Genomic DNA, 19,035 nt, shown 5'->3' on the forward strand with positions numbered 1-19,035 from the left:
AGAGCCAATGGTTAATGTTTCAGGACTTTTGTGAGTCAGTTGTCAAACACATCCATTATTAAAAATCATTAAATTATGTGAATATACAAATATATAAATTATATTAAAACAAAGTTAATAGTAAAAACATCACTTCTTAATTTTTGCTACATTTTATTATTCATACTTTTGAGGTTATTTACAAGTGTATCTGTATGGTAGAAATACAGTGTAAGAATGTCCTAGCAACTGTGCATTTTTTCCCAACTCTACTTCAGAGATCTCACATTGGTAGCTTGAAATTGGCTACTGTGTATTTACATCATAGAAATTGGCAAAGGCTATAAATCAGGGCTTTTCTTCTTAAAGAGCTAGTTTTTGAACATGAAGCAGCACACCACTAGATACAGTGAAGATTAATATACAACTAAAAAAAGAATTCTTGGTCTAATGGAACTAGTTGTTTGAGCAATACACACACTCAAAATGTTAAATAAAAAAAAAAAGCTGAACAAAACAAACACCAAAACCCACCATGGTCTCCAACAATGATAATTTTAAAGTATTACTTTTCAACATAGTTAAAATCAACTTCATTTCCATATTTCTCTGGAATTTGCAGCTGGAAATACAGAACTGCTGCGACACTTCTGAAATTGGAATCAGTTGGGCAGGACCTCTTGGGGGCAGTGGTGTCTCTATAAATGTTTCCAGTCACAGCTCCAATCTGACAGTTTTCCACAAACTGGACTTTGGGGCAACCAATAAGCTTGCTAATTAGCACTTCACAAAAGTGGTCACAACTCTTCTTTTGAAGTGAAAAGGCTGTTTGTAGTATTTAACTAATAGGGGTTAAGTGCTACAGTTCCTTCCAGAACCTGCTTTCACTTCAGGTTACAACTAGGCAGAGAGAATGCTCGGAAACAACCACGGAGTCCCTGGGCTTACAGGATAAACTACATATGACCCAACCTGGAGTTTGAGGCCCTTCTAACTAGAACCCTCCTTCTCAAATATCTGTATTTGATTATACTGACTGTCCTTTAATCCACAAGCTTGAGTGTACCAGAAAGAAACTTTTCTTTACTTTTTTTTCTGTAACTAAAATTTGTTTCTGTTTTGAGGCTTTAATATTCTGTCTGGGTGGCTGAAACGAAATCTCTCTCCCTGGGATCATGTCCAATACTAGGAGACTTTGGAGCCCCAAGGTATCAGGGTGGGGGGCTTCCTGGATGTTATCAGGGCATGCTGGCATTCACAGAGACACCATAGTCTGGACTTCAGGCATTGGTCTACACGTTTCATTTGTATACCCTTCCTTGTCCTGGCAGCAAAGTCTCGCCAGGGCTTCCGGCAGTCTGAGTCATGAGTGTGCCACTCTGGGACCCATGAGAAACATTCTGCTGCCCCTCCACACACACATTCGGGAGCTCCTCTGAGTCTGCCTTGGACCCATCTGCCTAGGCTGGAAGCCCACCTGTGGCTCAGCTGACCATCTGGCCATCCTTGAGCACTTCTTCTTCTGTTTCTGCTACCCAGACTGGAGGGTAGTCTGGAAAGAAGGCTGCTTCTTCCTCTCTGTCAATTCAAGAAGGGGAAGTGGTCACTTCTCCAAGTGATGACAAGAAGAGAAAAGAGTCTGAGTGGTTTCCTCTACTTCCACAGCCAAAAATATGACAAGGAATGGCAACAGGAGTAGAGAGGAAATCATAATGTCTTATTAACCGAGTCCATCCCAATGTCAATAAAATTCCTGTTTATAATTAAGGAGTTTCCTGGGTTTTCAATGACAAGTTAGCCTAAAAGTGGACAGTTCAGTGTAGAGGATAAATTCCCATTCAGTCTCTTTATCCTTGAGCTTGAGATCTCAGCCTTTCCCCCATGACACCTACTCTCTGCAAGGTCAGGGTGTCTGTCTATGTGTATGTGTGTGTGACTAATAATGACAGTGTTAATCTGAAAAAGCAAGCTTCACTCAGTCTAGTCACTCCATCACTTCCCTTCTTTGGTACATGCCATGCACCACTTGCAGTTGAATCAGAATCCCACCCAACACGTCATAAGAAGGAAATAAATGTCATAAAGAATACCTCCTCCTCCTTAACATGGTTGGCACTCAATGAACATTGGTTCTGTGTAGAGGAGACTCCTTTCCCAGTTCCCTACAGATGCTCTCATCAGCCATTTCAATTCAGCCCTGTTATGAGATCCCTTTGCTTCTTTGCACTGTTGTGTTGTATGAACTGAATATTTGTGTCCCCTTCCTAAAATTAATATGTTGAAGCCCTAACACCCCAAAGTGATGGTATTTGGAGGTGGGGCCTTTAGGAGGTAGTTAAATTTAGATGAGAACAGAAAGGTAGGATCCAATGATGGAATTTGTGTCCTTATAAGAAGAAGAAGAGAGGCCAGAGCTGTCTCTCTCTCTACCAATGTGAGGACACAGCAAGAAAGCAGCTATCTGCCAGCCAGAAAGAGGGCTTACATCAGGAATGTAATCTGCTGGCACCTTGATCTTAGACTTCCCAGCCTCCAGAACTATGAGAAATAAATATCTATTGCTTAAGCAACCCAGTGTATGGCATTTTGTTATAGCAGCCAAGCTGGAATATTATATAGTGTGTGCTTAGAATCAGGGCACCAAGTGGAACATAACAGGGGAGGCATTTTCCCTTCTACAGACCTTTTGATCTGATCTTTGCTATTTTGATAGGTGAAAAAAAAAAGCTTATTGTTTTCATTTACATTTCTCTTACTGTGAGTAAGGCTGAGCATCTTTAAATTTGTTTAAGAGCCATTTATATTTCCTTTCAGTGAATCGTCTTCTTCATAATTTTTATTTATTTTGTCTTCTATTGAGTTGTAGGAGCTCTTTATACATTAGTGAGATTAGTCTACTGTGATGTGAGTTGCAAATATTTTTCCCAGTTTGTCATTTCATTTTTATTTTCAGGAAATTTTTTTCCCATATAATTGTTGTTATCAATACTTTATTTTGTGGCATTTAGATTTTTCTCACAAAGGCCTTTCCCAATCTAAATTTTATTAATTTTTTCCCGCATTTTCTTCAAGTGCTTTCATGCCTGTTTGTATTTGTAGTAATTATTTGGTATATCTTCAATATCTGGCATAAAAGTTATGATGTAAGGCTCTAACTTTATCCACCCTCCATCCAACCACCCCCCAATAAATAGTTATTTATTCCTATAGTATTTGTCGAACACCTCATCTTTTGCCCACTTATTTTAAATACTATTTTTGTCATATACTATATTTATACATTTATTTGGGTCTATTCCTGAACAGTATAGTCTGTTTTATTGATTGTTTTTTTTAAGCACCACCAGTACCTCACTATCTTTTTCTTCTTCTTCTTCTTAATTATTATGGCTGTAAAATACGTTTGCATATATGAAAGGGCTAGTGTCTCTTCCTTTTTTCCCCAGAATTTTTCTTACTATTCCTGTTTGTTTATTTTCAATATTAACTTATGAATCACCAGTATAATCTTGCACCAAAATCATCCAGAACTAGGTGTTTTTACTAGGATTGCATTAAATTTATAAATTAACTTGTGAAAAATTTGTATGTTTATGTGGTTGAGTCCTCCTATTCGAGAAACAAGATATGTTGCAAGTAATTTATTCTGAATGATAAAGTATCCATAGAGGAAATAATTTATATGCTTTATATAGTTAGAATGACTCTCAGGCTATCCATAAACATTCATGTTTACTTGCATGCAGCTATATCTTCTCTTGAATTGGGGAAAAAGAAACCAAGCTTGCAGCTAGCTCCCTAGGAATTCCACACATCTCTTGGCATATCTTATCTCTGTACTCAAGGGTGTGTATTCTTCATGTAAATATCATCCATCCTTGTGTCACACTGGGAGGAAAAAGGTTTTGAATTTTAGCCAGAGCCTATGCTCCTTATCTAACAGAGATTGCTGTGCTTTCTTGACCTTTTCCTGGAGTGCTACCTTTCCAGATCAGTATTGGCCTAACTCGCTGCTATATTTTTAGTTTTTGTGTGTTTGTTTGTACTTGTTATTCATTAGCTTACATGGAATTACAAGTTAGCACAGCTTGCTGGAAATTTGGTGGCCGCAAGGCTTCTCTTTGAAGATAGCAAAAAAGAACATTTGTAATAGTGTGGAAAAGAAAGCGTTCTCAGTTTCTAGTGTTTTCTTCTGATTTTGCTTTTGTTTCAGAGGAATACCTTAGGTACTGAAGAATAAAACATTAAAAAGACTAGGCTGGTATCAGCAACTGAATTCAACATGGGCTTGTTTTCACTAATGTTAACATGGATAAGGATTGTATAAATCCACTGAGGGGAATAAAGAGAAGTGTTGGTTTCTGGGCATAGGATAAGCATGATGCAGAGCAGGGGCCAAAGCAAGTTCAGGTTGTAGTAAGAGTTGAAGAAGCCACTCCTGTATTTTTAAGATTATAAAATACAATTTATTTTCATTTAATTTGACAGCTCCTTGCCTCACCTTTAATTACCGGTAGTAACAACATTTACTATCTACTATGTGCCAGTTGCTAAGTATTTTACTTACATTTTCTCCTTTAATCTGATAACTCTATCATGTTGTTTCTTTCCACTCTGTAGATGAGGAAATCTAGGCTTGAAAAAGTTAAATAATTTGGCCAAATAATTTGGAACTTGAGTGAATGTTTAAACACTTAACCACTAATCCATGCTTAACCTTTTATAACAGACTAAAAAACCTTATTATTTTAAATTATTCATATTTTAATGTGAAACATTTACTCAGAGTGACAAAATATAAACATTTGTACTAAATGTTGCATAGAGGTATATAATCTTGTTTTAAATAGCGTTAGTACTTTGGAATTGGAAACTTTACCAAGAAATACCATTTCCCTTTATTTACCACATTTTACTGAATGGAGACATATTCATAGAGCATTAACATGCCATACCATTTATTCAGCAATTACTTTTCAAACACCTATTATGTATATAGCACTGGATATCTTAGTAACCTCACTATAAAGAAGCTGTGTCTTTTTTTTTTTTTTTTTTTTTTGGTGTACGCGGGCCTCTCACTGTTGTGGCCTCTCCCGTTGTGGAGCACAGGCTCCGGACGCGCAGGCTCAGTGGCCATGGCTCACGGGCCCAGCGGCTCCGCGGCATGTGGGATCTTCCCGGACCGGGGCACGAACCCGTGTTCCCTGCATCTGCAGGCGGACTCTCAACCACTGCGCCACCAGGGAAGCCCTCTGTGTCTTTTTGTACACATGAGTAGGAGTTCTTTCACCTGAAGTAGCCCTTTGGTATCTTAAACACAGTTCCTCCTGTGTTTGGTTAGATGAGGTACACTCCATCCAGTTTCAATACCTCATTAAATCGTGTTCTATTACTAGATTCACATGCTCAGAGGAATGTGGTGCATCTGATTCCAAGAGAACCATGTTTCATTCTCTTAAAAAAAATAGAACAAACTTTTTCAGCATCTATAACTTAGGGACAAAATATAGGGCAGGGTGTTGTCAAGATTAAATGAATTAATATATAAGAAGTTCTTGGAACGATGCCAGATACATTTTGTCCCCTCAGTCAGTAGTGTTCTGATTGCTTATTATCACAGCCATCACTGTTATATATAGGTAGAAATGTTTATATGATTTTTCCTCCTGCGAATCATTGAGAGAGGAGCCCTTCAGGTGTGTAAACTTAGTGTATAGCAGTTAATGGGTGAATATTGCATGCAAGCAAGAAGAGGGGGTGGTGGAAGAATAAGAGGGGAAAGGAAATGATAAGAAATGTGGAAAAGTCCAGCTGGAGGGGGTAGAGCAAACAGGGTGGTTATGGAGAGTATCTCTATAGCTGTCATCTACTTACCTTTAATTGCCTGGTACAAACTTTGCAACAAACAGAGCAAACATGAGAATTCATACCAGCTCTCTTCAAGAGAATGTATTTTGATCATTAAAAAATTCTGAGGAAGTGAGAGACTGGAAAGATATAATTACTGTCTGTGTAGTTAATTCTAAACCATTAGGCTTCTCCTTTATAATCATTTAGTTATAAGATAGAGAGGCGTCACAGAAATGCATGAAGTGATAAAGATGATTGGGAAACCGGACATCTAAATGGCCATTTCATTAAGGAAATAGGCGGTTACTTTTAAACATTCCATGATTTAAAAAACAAAAATCATGCTGTAAAGGACGAAGGAAGATTCATACTTACTGTTGAAAAAATTCTAAAGCTTTTCACCTCTATAAAAACAATCAGCTAGTTGTTTGGCTGGAGGCGTCCCAGCACTGTTGCCTGCGGGCTGTTGGGTGCTGCCAGGTCTCAGTGCAAATGAGCCAAGAAATTAGCTTTCAGCAGCAGTGTTCCTGCAGCTGAATGTTCCTCAGTGTGTCCTCCACCAGTGTTCACATTACCAGGGTGAGCCACAGCTGCACGCCCTCTGCTCTCCCAGAGACTCTCCAAGACCAGAAGGATGGTGGTTCTCAAAGCGTGGTTCTTGAAGGAGACCTTCAAGATGGTGGAGGAATGAGACGTGGAGATCACCTTCCTCCCCACAAATACATCACCAAAACATCTATATGTGGAACAACTCCTACAGAACACCTACTGAACGCTGGAAGAAGACCTCAGACCTCCCAAAAGGCAAGAAACTCCCCATGTACCTGGCTAGGGCAAAAGAAAAAAGAAAAAAACAGAGACAAAAGAATAGGGACGGGACCTGCACCTCTGGGAGGGAGCTGTGAAGGAGGAAAGGTTTCCACACACTAGAAGCCCCTTCTCAGGCAGAGACTGCAGGTGGCGGAGGGGGGAAGCTTCGGAGCCACTGAGGAGAGCGCAGCAACAGGGCTGCAGAGGGCAAAGCGGAGAGATTCCTGCACAGAGGATCAGGGCCAACCAGCACTCACCAGCCCGAGAGGCTTGTCTGCTCACCCACCAGGGCGCATGGGGGCTGGGAGCTGAGGCTCGGGCTTCAGAGGTCGGATCCCAGGCAGAGGACTGGGGGTGGCTGCGTGAACACAGCCTGAAGGGGGCTAGTGCGCCACAGCTAGCCAGGAGGGAGTCTGTGAAAAAGTCTGGACCTGCCAGAGAGGAAAGAGACCATTGTTTTGGGGTGCTCAAGGAGAGGGGATTCCTGCTCTGTGTGCCCACAGAACACTGCTTAAACAAGCTCCAGAGACAGGTGTGAGCCACGGCTATCATCTTGAACCCCAGAGGCAGGCATGGACCACTACCGCTGCCACCACTGCCAGCAAGAATCCTGTGTGCAAGCTCAGGTCACTACCCACACTCCCCCAGGAGGCTGTGTAACACACCACTGCCAGGGTCCTATGATCCAGGGACAACTTCCCCAGGAGAACACACAGCATGCCTCAGGCTGTTGCAGCATCATGCCAGCCTGTGCCACTGCAGGCATACCCTGTGTTCCAATTATGACTACCATACCCCTCCCTCTCCCCAGCCTCAGTGAGCAAGAGAGCCTTATCAGCTGCTGCTTTAACCCCTTCCTGTCTTAGCAAGGAACAGACGCCTGAGGACAAACTACATGTAGAGGTGGGGGCAAAACCAAAGCTGAACCCCAGGAGCTGTGCAAACAAAGAAAAGAAAGGGAAACTTCTCTGTGCAGCCTCAGAAGCAGCAGATTAAATCCCCACAATCAACTTGATAAACCTGCATTTTAAGAAGATCTGAATAGACAACAAAAGTTCCCAAAATTGAGGGGGTGGACTTTGGGAGCAACTGTAGACTTGGGGTTTCTTTCGGCATTTGATTTGTTTTTGGTTTTATGTTTATCTTAGTTTAGTTGTTAGTGCTTGTTTTAATTGGTGGGTTTGCTTATTGGTTTGGTTGCTCTCTTCCTTTTCTTTTTCTCTTTTTGTGAGTGTGTGTGTGTGTGTGTGTGTGCGTGCGTGCGTGTGTGTGATTTTGTCTGTTTAGTTTTGCTTTTAACGTTTGTTTTGGGGTTCTGTATGTTCATTTTTCTTCTTCTTCTTCTTCTCCTTCTCCTTCTCCTTCTCCTTCTCCTTCTCCTTCTCCTTCTCCTTCTCCTTCTTCTTCTTCTTCTGTGCTGTGCAGCTGGCAGGGTGTCGGTGCTCTGGCCAGGTGTCGGGCCTGAGCCTCCGAGGTGGGAGGGCTGAGTCCAGGACATTGGACCAACAGAGACCTCCCAGCCCCATGGAATATTAACTGGTGAGAGCTCTCCCAGAGATCACTGGGACACTAAGACTCAGCTCCACCCAATGGCCAGCAAGCTCCAGTGCTGGACGCCCCATGCCAAACAACTAGCAGGATAGGAGCACAACCCTACCAATTAGCAGAGAGGCTGCCTAAGGTCATACTAAGTTCACAGACACCCCAAAACATACCACCAGACATGTCCCTGCCCACCAGAGGGACAAGATCCAGCCCCACCTTCCATAACACAGGCACCAGTCCCCTCCACCAGGAAGCCTACACAAGCCACTGAACCAACCTCACCCACTAGGGGCAGACACCAAAAATAAGAGGAACTGTGAACCTGCAGTCTGAGAAAAGGACACCCCCAAAACAGTAAGTTAAACAAAATGAGAAGACAGAGAAATATGCAGCAGATGAAGGAGCAAAGTAAAAACCCACCAGACCAAACAAATGAAGAGGAAATAGGCAGTCTACCTGAAAAAGAATTCAGAGTAATTATAGTAAACATGATCCAAAATCTCGGAAATAGAATGGAGAAAATACAAAAAATGTTTAACAAGGACCTAGAAGATCTAAAGAGCAAACAAACAATGATGAACAACACAATAAATGAAATTAAAAATATTCTAGAAGGAATCAATAGCAGAATAACTGAGGCAGAAGACCGGATAAATGACCTGGAAGATAGAAGAGTGGAAATAACTGCCACAGAGCAGAATAAAGAAAAAAGAATGAAAAGAATTGAGGACAGTCTCAGAGACCTCTGGGACAACATTAAACTTACCAACATTCGAATTATAGGGGTCCCAGAAGAATAAGAGAAAAAGAAAGGGGCTGAGAAAATATTTGAAGAGATTATAGTTGAAAACTTCCCTAACATGGGAAAGGAAATAGTCCATCAAGTCCAGGAAATGCAGAGTCCCATGCAGTATAAATTCAAGGAGAAACACACCAAGACACATATTAATCAACCTATCAAAAATTAAATACAAAGAAAAAATATTAAAAGCAGCAAGGGAAAATCAACAAATAACATACAAGGGAATCCCCATAAGGTTAACAGCAGATCTTTCAGCAGAAACTCTGCAAGCCAGAAGTGAGTGGCAGGGCATATTTAAAGTGAGGAAAGGGAAAAACCTACAACCAATATTACTCTGCCCAGCAAGGTTCTCATTCAGATTGGAAAGAGAAATTAAAAGCTTTACAGACAAGCCAAAGCTAAGAGAATTCAGGACCACCAAACCAGCTCTACAACAAATGCTAAAGGAACTTCTCTAGGCAGGAAATACAAGAGAAGAAAAAGACTTACAAAAACAAACCCAAAACAATTAAGAAAATGGTAATAGGAACATACATATCGATAATTACCTTAAATGTAAATGGATTAAATGCTCCAACCAAAAGACATAGACTGGCTGAATGGATACAAAACAAGACCTGTATATATGCTGTCTACAAGAGACCCACTTCAGACCTATGGACACATACAGACCGAAAGTGAGGGGATGAAAAAAGAAATTCCATGCAAACGGAAATCAAAAGAAAGCTGGAGTAGCAATTCTCATATCAGACAAAATAGAGTTTAAAATAAAGACTATTACAAGCGACAAAGAAGGACACTACATAATGATCAAGGGATCGATCCAAGAAGAAGATATAACAATTGTAAATATTTATGCACCCAACATAGGAGCACCTCAACCCATAAGGCAAATGCTAACAGCCATATATGGGGAAATCGACAGTAACACAGTCATAGTAGGGGACTTTAACACCCCACTTTCACCAATGGACAGATCATCCAAAATGAAAATAAATAAGGAAACACAAGCTTTAAAAGGCACATTAGAGGAGAGAGACTTAATTGAATACACTTTCTTCTCAAGCTCTCATGGATCATTCTCCACTATAAATCATATCTTGGGTCACAAATCAAGCCTTGATAAATTTAAGAAAATTGAAATCGTATCAAGTATCTTTTCTGACCACAACGCTATGAGACTAGATATCAATTACAGGAAAATAAACTGTAAAAAATACAAACACATGGAGGCTAAACAATATGCTACTAAATAACCAAGAGATCACTGAAGAGATCACTGAGGAAATCAAAAAATACCTAGAGACAAATGACAATGAAAACATGACGACCCAAAACCTATGGGATGCAGCAAAAGCAGTTCTAAGAGAGAAGTTTATAGCAATACAGTCCTACCTCAAGAAACAAGAAACATCTCAAATAAACAACCTAACCTTATACCTAAAGCAATTAGAGAAAGAAAAACAACAAAAAAAGAAACCCAAAGTGAGAAGAAGAAAGAAATCATAAAGATTAGATCAGAAATAAATGAAAAAGAAATGAAGGAAACAATAGCAAAGGTCAATAAAACTAACAGCTGGTTCTTTGAGAATATAAATAAAATTGATAAACCATTAGCCAGACTCATCAAGAAAAAAAAGAAGACTCAGATCATTAGAATTAGAAATGAAAAAGGAGAAGGAACAACTGACACTGCAGAAATACAAAGGATCATGAGAGACTAGTACAAGCAACTATATGCCAGTAAAATGGACAACCTGGAAGAAATGGACAGATTCTTAGAAAAGTACAACCTTCCAAGACTGAACCAGGAAGAAATAGAAAATATGAACAGACCAATCACAAGCACTGAAATTAAACCTGTGATTAAAAATCTTCCAACAAACAAAAACCCAGGACCAGATTACTTCACCGGTGAATTCCGTCAAACATTTAGAGAAGAGCTAACACCTATGCTTCTCGAATTCTTCCAAAATGTAGCAGAGGGAGGAACACTCCCAAACTCATTCTTTGAGGCCACCATCACCCTGTTACCAAAACCAGACAAAGATGTCACCAAAAAAAGAAAACTACAGGCCAATATCACTGATGAACATAGATGCAAAAATCCTCAACAAAATACTAGCAAACAGAATCCAACAGCACATTAAAAGGGTCATACACCATGATCAAGTAGGGTTTTTTCCCAGGAATGCAAGGATTCTTCAATATATGCAAATCAATCAGTGTGATACACCATGTTAACAAATTGAAGGATAAAAACCATATGATCATCTCAATAGATGCAGAGAAAGCTTTTGACAAAATTCAACACCAATTTATGATAAAACCTCTCTAGAAAGTAGGCATAGAGGGAACTTACCTCAACATAATAAAGGCCATATATGACAAACCCACAGCCAACATTGTTCTCAATGGTGAAAGACTGAAACCATTTCCTCTAAGATCAAGAACAAGACAAGGGTGCCCACTCTCACCACTATTATTCAACAGGCTTTGGTAGTTTTAGCCAAGCAATCAGAGAAGAAAAAGAAATAAAAGGAATACAAATCGGAAAAGAAGATGTGAAACTGTCACTGTTTGCAGATGACATGATATTATACTGAGAGAATCCTAAAGATGCCACCAGAAAACTCTTAGAGCTAATCAATGAATTTTGTTAAGTAGCAGGATACAAAATTAATGCACAGAAATCTCTTGCATTCCTATAGACTAAAAACAAAATATCTGAAAGCGAAATTAAGGGATCACTGCCATTTACCATTGCAACAAAAAGAATAAAATACCTAGGAATAAACCTACCTAAGGAGACAAAAGACCTGTATGCATAAAACTATAAGACACGGATGAAAGAAATCAAAGACGATACAAACAGATGGTGATATACACCATGTTCTTGGATTGGAAGAATCAACATTGTGAAAATGACTATACTACCCAAAGCAATCTACAGATTCAATGCAATCCTATCAAACTACCAATGGCATTTTTCACAGAACTAGAACAAAAAATTTTACAATTTGTATGGAAGCACAAAAGACCCTGAAGAGCCAAAGCAATCTTGAGAAAGAAAAATGGAGCTGGAGGAATCAGCCTCCCTGACTTCAGACTATACTACAAAGGTACAGTAATCAAGACAGTATAGTACTGGCACAAAAACAGAAATATAGATCAATGGAACAGGATAGAAAGCCCAGAGACAAACCCATGCATATATGTTCACCTTATCTTTGGCAAAGGAGGCAAGAATATAAAATGGAGAAAAGTCAGCCTCTTCAATAAGTGGTGCTGGGAAAATAGACAGCTACACGTAAAAGAATGACTTTAGAACACTTCCTAACACCATACACAAAAATAAACTCAAAATGGATTAAAGACCTAAATGTAAGGCCAGACACTATAAAACTCTTAGAGGAAAACACAGGCAGAACACTCTGTGACATAAATCACAGCAAGATCCTTTTTGACCCACCTCCTAGAGAAATGGAAATAAAAACAAAAATAAACAAATGGGACCTAATGAAACTTTAAAGCTTTTGCACAGCAAAGGAAACCATAAACAAGACAAAAAGACAATCCTCAGAATGGGAGAAAATATTTGCAAATGAAGCAACTGACAAAGGATTAATCTCTAAAATATACAAGCAGCTCATGCAGCTCAATATCAAAAAAACAAACAATGCAATCCAGAAATGGGCAGAAGATCTAAATAGACATTTCTCCAAAGAAGATATACAGATTGCCAACAAACACATTAAAGGATGCTCAACATCACTAATCATTAGAGAAATGAAAATCAAAACTACAATGAGATATCACCTCACACTGGTCAGAGTGGCCATCATCAAAAATCTACAAACAGTAAATGCTAGAGAGGCTGTGGAGAAAAGGGAAACCTCTTGCACTCTTGGTGGGAATGTAAGTTGATATGGTCACTATGGAGAACAGTATGGAGTTTCCTTAAAGAACTAAAAATAGAACTACCATATGACCCAGCAATTCCACTACTGGGCATATACCCTGAGAATACCATAATTCAAAAAGAGACATGTACCACAATGTTCATTGCAGCACTATTTCCAATAGCCAGGACATGGGAGCAACCTAAGTGTCCAACGACAGATGAATGGATAAAGAAGATGTGGCACATGTATATAATGGAATATTACTCAGCCATAAAAAGAAACAAAATTGAGTTATTTGTAGTGAGATGGATGGACCTAGAGTCTGTCCTACAGAGTGAAGTAAGTCAGAAAGAGAAAAACAAATACCGTATGCTAACATATATATATGGAATCTTAAAAAAAAAAATGGTTCTGATGAACCTAGGGGCAGGACAAGAATAAAGATGCAGATGTAGAGAATGGACTTGAGGACACAGGGGGTGGAGAAGGGTAAGCTGGAACTAAGTGAGAGAGTGGCATGGACATATATACACTACCAAATGTAAAATAGATAGCTAGTTGGAAGCAGCTGCATAGCACAGGGAGATCAGCTTGGGGCTTTGTGGCCACCTAGAAGGGTGGGATAGGGAGTGTGGGCGGGAGATACAAGAGGGAGGATATATGGGGATACATGTATACATATAGCTGATTCACTTTTTTATACAGCAGAAACTAACACAACACTGTGGAGCAATTATACTCCAATAAAGTTGTAAACAAAACAAAACAAAAACAAAAAAACAAGGCTGCACTAAAAGTCCCCTAGTACAAAAGAGGAGGAAAAATAGAACATATTTGTTGAGGGTCTACAATGTTCATTCCAATGGGGTTGAATGCTACAGGTATTTAAGAGTGAGATGAGTCCCTGGCCACAGGGAGCTTTCTAGTTGAGGTTAATGAGATATTTGCCCATGAAACTATCCTTCCTCTCCCAAAACACGATAGTCAGTTAAGGTAGCCTTTGAAGTCAATTTATTTTTTCACTTTCTTGCACTCTCTCTCTCTTTTTCTGTTTCTGTTTCAGTAACCAAATCATATGAAGGGCCGTGCCAGCTCATGTGTGTATATCATAGGGAAGGAGTAAATAGCTTTACTCAGTACGGAAAATTGCTTGTAGCTGGGAGATCATCCACATCTTCAGAGGTCTTATTGCCCAATCCTGTCTGAAGATACCCTGGCATGAAGGCATGAATAACATGCATGAAGTTTGGCCTTGTTATTGTAGTCAAACGTCAATTCTTTCACTCTGTCCCCTGCAGAAACTTCTGGAGATCCAATCAAGGGGCTTACCTCCTGAATGAGACATATGCTCTAAACCCCTAACCATCTTATTAGCATAATTCTCATGAAGTATTCTTCAACTCAGACACACTCAAATCATAGTGGTATTAATGCTACAGATACTGCTTGCTAATTGCATACAGTAATTGTGGGCATGACTACCATGCATTGTTTCTCAAAACAATGAATTGGTATACTGAGCTAATAGGGTTATGGGACATGTGGAAGGAGCTTTGGAACTCTTCTAGTCTATCCCTCCACTTACAGCTAAAAAAAACCAAGACCTACTTGTAGAAATGCAATTTGCAATTCCTTAATGGTTAAAGCAATCATGCCGCTATTTTTATTTTTATGTTTTTTGGTTTTGTTTTTTATTTTATTTTTTAAATTAATTTTTATTGGAGTATAGTTGATTTACAATGTTGTGTTCGTTTCTGCTGTACAGCAAAGTGAATCAGTTATACATATACATATATCCACTCTTTTTTAGGTTCTTTTCCCATATAGGTCATTACAGAGTATTGAATAGAGTTCCCTGTGCTATACTGTAGGTTCTTATTAGTTATCTATTTTATATATAATAGTGTGTATATGTCAGTCTCAATCTCCCAATTTATTCCTCCCCCGACTTTCCCCCTTGGAAACCATAAATTTGTTTTCTACATCTGTGACTCTATTTCTGTTTTATAAATAAGTTCATTTGTACCATTTTTTTTAGATTCCACATATAAGCGATATCATATGATATTTGTCTTTCTCTGTGTGACTCAGTATGACAGTCTCTAGGTCCATCCATGTTGCTGCAAATGGCATTATTTCATTCTTTTTTATGGCTAATATTTCACTGTATATATGTACCACATCTTCTTTATCCATTCCTTTGTCGATGGACATTTAGGTTGCTTCCATGTCCCGACTATTGTAAATAGTGCTGCAATGAACATTGGGGTGCATGTACCGTTACAAATATGGTTTTCTCTGGATACATGCCCAGGATGGGATTGTGGATATATGGTAGCTCTATTTTTAGTTTTTTAAGGATCCTCCATACTTCTCTCCATAGTGGCTGTAACAATTTACATTCCCACCAGCAGTGTAGCATTTATTGTTTATAGATTTTTTTGATGATGGTCATTCTGACCAGTGTGAGATGATACCTCATTGTAGTTTTGATTTGCATTTCTCTAATAATTAGGGATGTTGAGCATCTTTTCATATGCTTTTTGGCCACTTGTATGTCTTCTTTGAAGAAATGTCCACTTAGATCTTCCACCCATTTTTTGATTGGGTTTTTGTTTTTTTTGATATTGAGCTGCATGAGCTGTTTGTATATTTTGGAGATTAATCCCTTGTCAGTCACTTCATTTGCAAATATTTTCTCCCATTCCGTGGGTTGTCTTTTTGTTTTGTTTATGGTCTCCTTTGCTGTGCAAAAGCTTTTAAGTTTCATTAGGTCCCATTTGTTTATTTTTGTTTTTACTTTTGTTACTTTAGGAGCTGGATCAAAAAGGATCTTGCTGCGATATATGTCAGAGAGTGTTCTGCCTATGTTCGTCCCGCTATTTTTAAATATGTGGTGAGGTCAAATCCTGTGTGGTAGCCATTCTCTTCCATCAGAATCCCTTCCTTCCATACACTTTCACTAAGCATGGTTGTGTTGGTTCTGGCCTTGTTGCCTGATACTATATCCTTTTCCACTTTCTTAAATGTCTGCTTATTTTCACCATGAAGTACTTTTTCACTTTTGTTCCCTGTAGCTCTCATTTTTCAAAATCCCAAACTACAGTTCTTCTTTGCTCTCAGATGACTATTTTTCAATAAGAACTTCCTCTGGTTAACCCCTAAGCCATCCCCAAATTTAGTGTGCATCCTCTATCAGTTATCTATTGCCTCAGTGACAACAGACGTGGCAAATAGATGGAAGGGTGAGGAATTGGGGCCATTAATGCAGTCATTACACCAAAATATGACAGGAAAGTAATTTGAATTTGGCTGCACAGAGCCCAGGGTGACCATGAAACAGATTTATGTCAGTGATTTATATCAGCAGTCACAGGCTTATATTTTTCATAGGTAGCAGTCTTTATACCAATTGACCACGGATGCTTTTTGTTTTTGGAGTAAAGGACAATTATTGTATAAATTATGTGTTGGCCATGAATAAACAGCTAGTCTGTTGAACAGCATAATTATAACAAGATCCCTTCTGAACCACAAATGCCCCGCATCTTTCTAGGCAGCATATGGATAGTGTGACAGACTCATAGGATATGAACTCAGGGATCCCTCGGTTCAATGATCTCTCAGGGATCATTGGTAATGAACAGAGGTGCCAGAAACAAAATACCAGACATGATGAAGAGAAGATGGAAAATTCAGCAAAGGAAGTCTTAGCCTTTCCAGATCACTGAGGTGGACCCATGAGGTGGTGACTATGCACCTAAAGATTTTCCAGAAGTTACTCTGAGAGCAGCAGTTAGCACTGCTTGTGGAAGTGGAACTTGCATTGCATATGTTTTACCTTTCAAAGGGAAAAATGATCAGAAGTGGTCTATCTCGAAAATTACATGCCATCATTGAAATTCATTCAGTTGTCTACACAGATATAATCTGTATTCATCCTGAGAAGTAGATGAGAGCCCCATGATTTATTGTCTCTTTAATCTATCTGAGAGCACTCACATCACCTTGTTAGATACCTTATCAGCAACTTTCTCCATCAACCTTTTGATAAGAATTAATAACTAGGAAAAAATGTCCTTTCCTGAGCAACAGTCCCTTTCTTTTCCCTACCCATTCAGAGTGGATTTTTTATAAAGCAGTGTCTTCTGATATGAGCTTGGCAAAGGGAAAGAGGAAGAACCCAAGTACCCTGCTTATGATATGACAAAGGATGGCTTTCATGGGTCAGAGATCTTAGTTGAAAAAGATCTCTTAATAGTAACCTAGGAAATGTGAACCCTCCCACTTAAAAAGAAGCAATATTAGGGCTTCCCTGGTGGCGCAGTGGTTGAGAGTCCGCCTGCCGATGCAGGGAACGCGGGTTCGTGCCCCGGTCCGGGAGGATCCCACATGCCGCGGAGCGGCTAGGCCCGTGAGCCATGGCCGCTGAGCCTGCGCGTCCGGAGCCTGTGCTCCACAACGGGAGAGGCCACAACAGTGAGAGGCCCGCGTATCGCAAAAAAAAAAAAAAAAAAAAAAAAAAGAAGCAATATTGACTTATCATATCAGACTCTCAATAAATACATTTTGTGTAGAAAAAAAATCACTCGTCTGACTTGATGGCCCCATCCTCAAATTTCTTAAGTTTTAGAGGTTTTACAACAGAGTTATCACCTTAAAGATTCCACTAGGTGGAGATCCTGAGCCACACTCCATGCTTTAGGACAAATATGAAGAAATGTGAAAAATATTTTATTTTGCTTTTTACTTCATTTTTCACAGCTTTTTTTCTTCTGAAAGATTGCGGAGTGGAACTATTTATTGATTGGTATATTAAAGAAAATCTGGCATGTACAAACAAGCACTCCAAAGATTTTTAGTAACACGTATCGCAGGAGGCTGAATTGATACCAGAAACTAGGAGTACAAAATCCATGATGGTATTTTTTTATAAAAGAGAAGTGCAGGGGTTTGTGCTTTGTTTTAGAACCACAGTAACCAAATCCCACGTCTATTATTTGAACTTATCCGTTTATAAAGACATTTACCTTAAGTCAGATTAAGAGATTTTTTTTTTGAACTCAAGATTTCTTTGTTCAGTAAAGAAACTAGTAAGATAAAGTCAAGTTAAGCAAAAGAAGTAGATGGATGTAAATTTCCAAAGCTTGTAAACTAAATGGCTCTGGCGTTAGTGACTGACACAGATATCTGAATGTCATTGTGGGTTGAATCTCACGCACATTATCTGGGTTCTGAAGGAAGAGGGTGGGGAACTCCCTTGGCTCACAAGAAGACTCTATGAATTTCCAGTTCTGATCACTGTATAGGAAAGCCAGTAGAAGCTGCCACCAAAAGCCCCAATGGGAGGCTAGCCAGGTTTTCTAGAGGCACCTGAGGACGCTCCAAAATGTCAAGAAACCATTGGAACTAGTTCTGTCTCCTCACCTTTTTTTTTTTTTTTTTTTTTTTTTTCAAATGGGACCCAAAAGCACAGCTCTGTAAATGGCAGAGCCTGGACCAGAACTCCCCATTCAGTGCCTGGCCATTCTACTGGATACTTCTCATGTGAATGGATCTGAGTTCCTCAACCTTAGGTCGCCTCTTAATGTTTTGAAACTTGTAAAAGCCACAAAGCCTTCTCAAAGAGGTGAAATGTAAAGAGCTTTAAATCAGGAATATTAGCTGACTCAGGATCCAGTGCCAACACTGCCACTAAATTGTGTGACCTTGCTCTTTAGGCCTCAGCATCCTCATCTGCAAAATGAGAATGATGGAGAAGGTCTATCCGTTCTATCTGTGTTTAGTCACAGGCATACTAATTGCTCAGGCCAGTTCAGGTCAACTTGAGAAAATAACCATAGGCAGTATCCTTGCCTCCATCCCCCTCATAAAAACATAGTTGATGTGGGAAAGTTGCTTTGGAGATCATCACGCTATTAAAGCAATCCATTGCAAAGTTTTATTTGCGAGTATAAAAGTTAAGCTTCTATCAGGGGCTATTTTAATGATTTATCAGGGATTACAGTAGAATTCCATTTTAATGAAATTGGTAGACTATCAAAAGAACCCAAATACCATTAAAATTAATGTCTACTCTACAAATAAAAAGGGTATTTATGATATCAGATGTGGTGGTGGTGGCTGCTATTGTTATCATTT

At 39.3% G+C, this 19,035-nt stretch overlaps 1 protein-coding gene across 2 annotated transcripts in view; it reads left to right on the forward strand.

The window, feature by feature from the left end:
* The window catches only part of SLC9A9 (solute carrier family 9 member A9), a gene marked incomplete at both ends in the record, with an annotated part of 539,820 nt that overhangs the window by 65,716 nt on the left and 455,069 nt on the right, over window positions 1-19,035 (forward strand). The gene's annotated exons all lie outside the window — the stretch shown is intronic.

Source organism: Leucopleurus acutus, assembly GCF_964270905.1.
Source record: "Leucopleurus acutus genome assembly, chromosome: 5".
Lineage (NCBI taxonomy): Eukaryota > Metazoa > Chordata > Mammalia > Artiodactyla > Delphinidae > Leucopleurus > Leucopleurus acutus.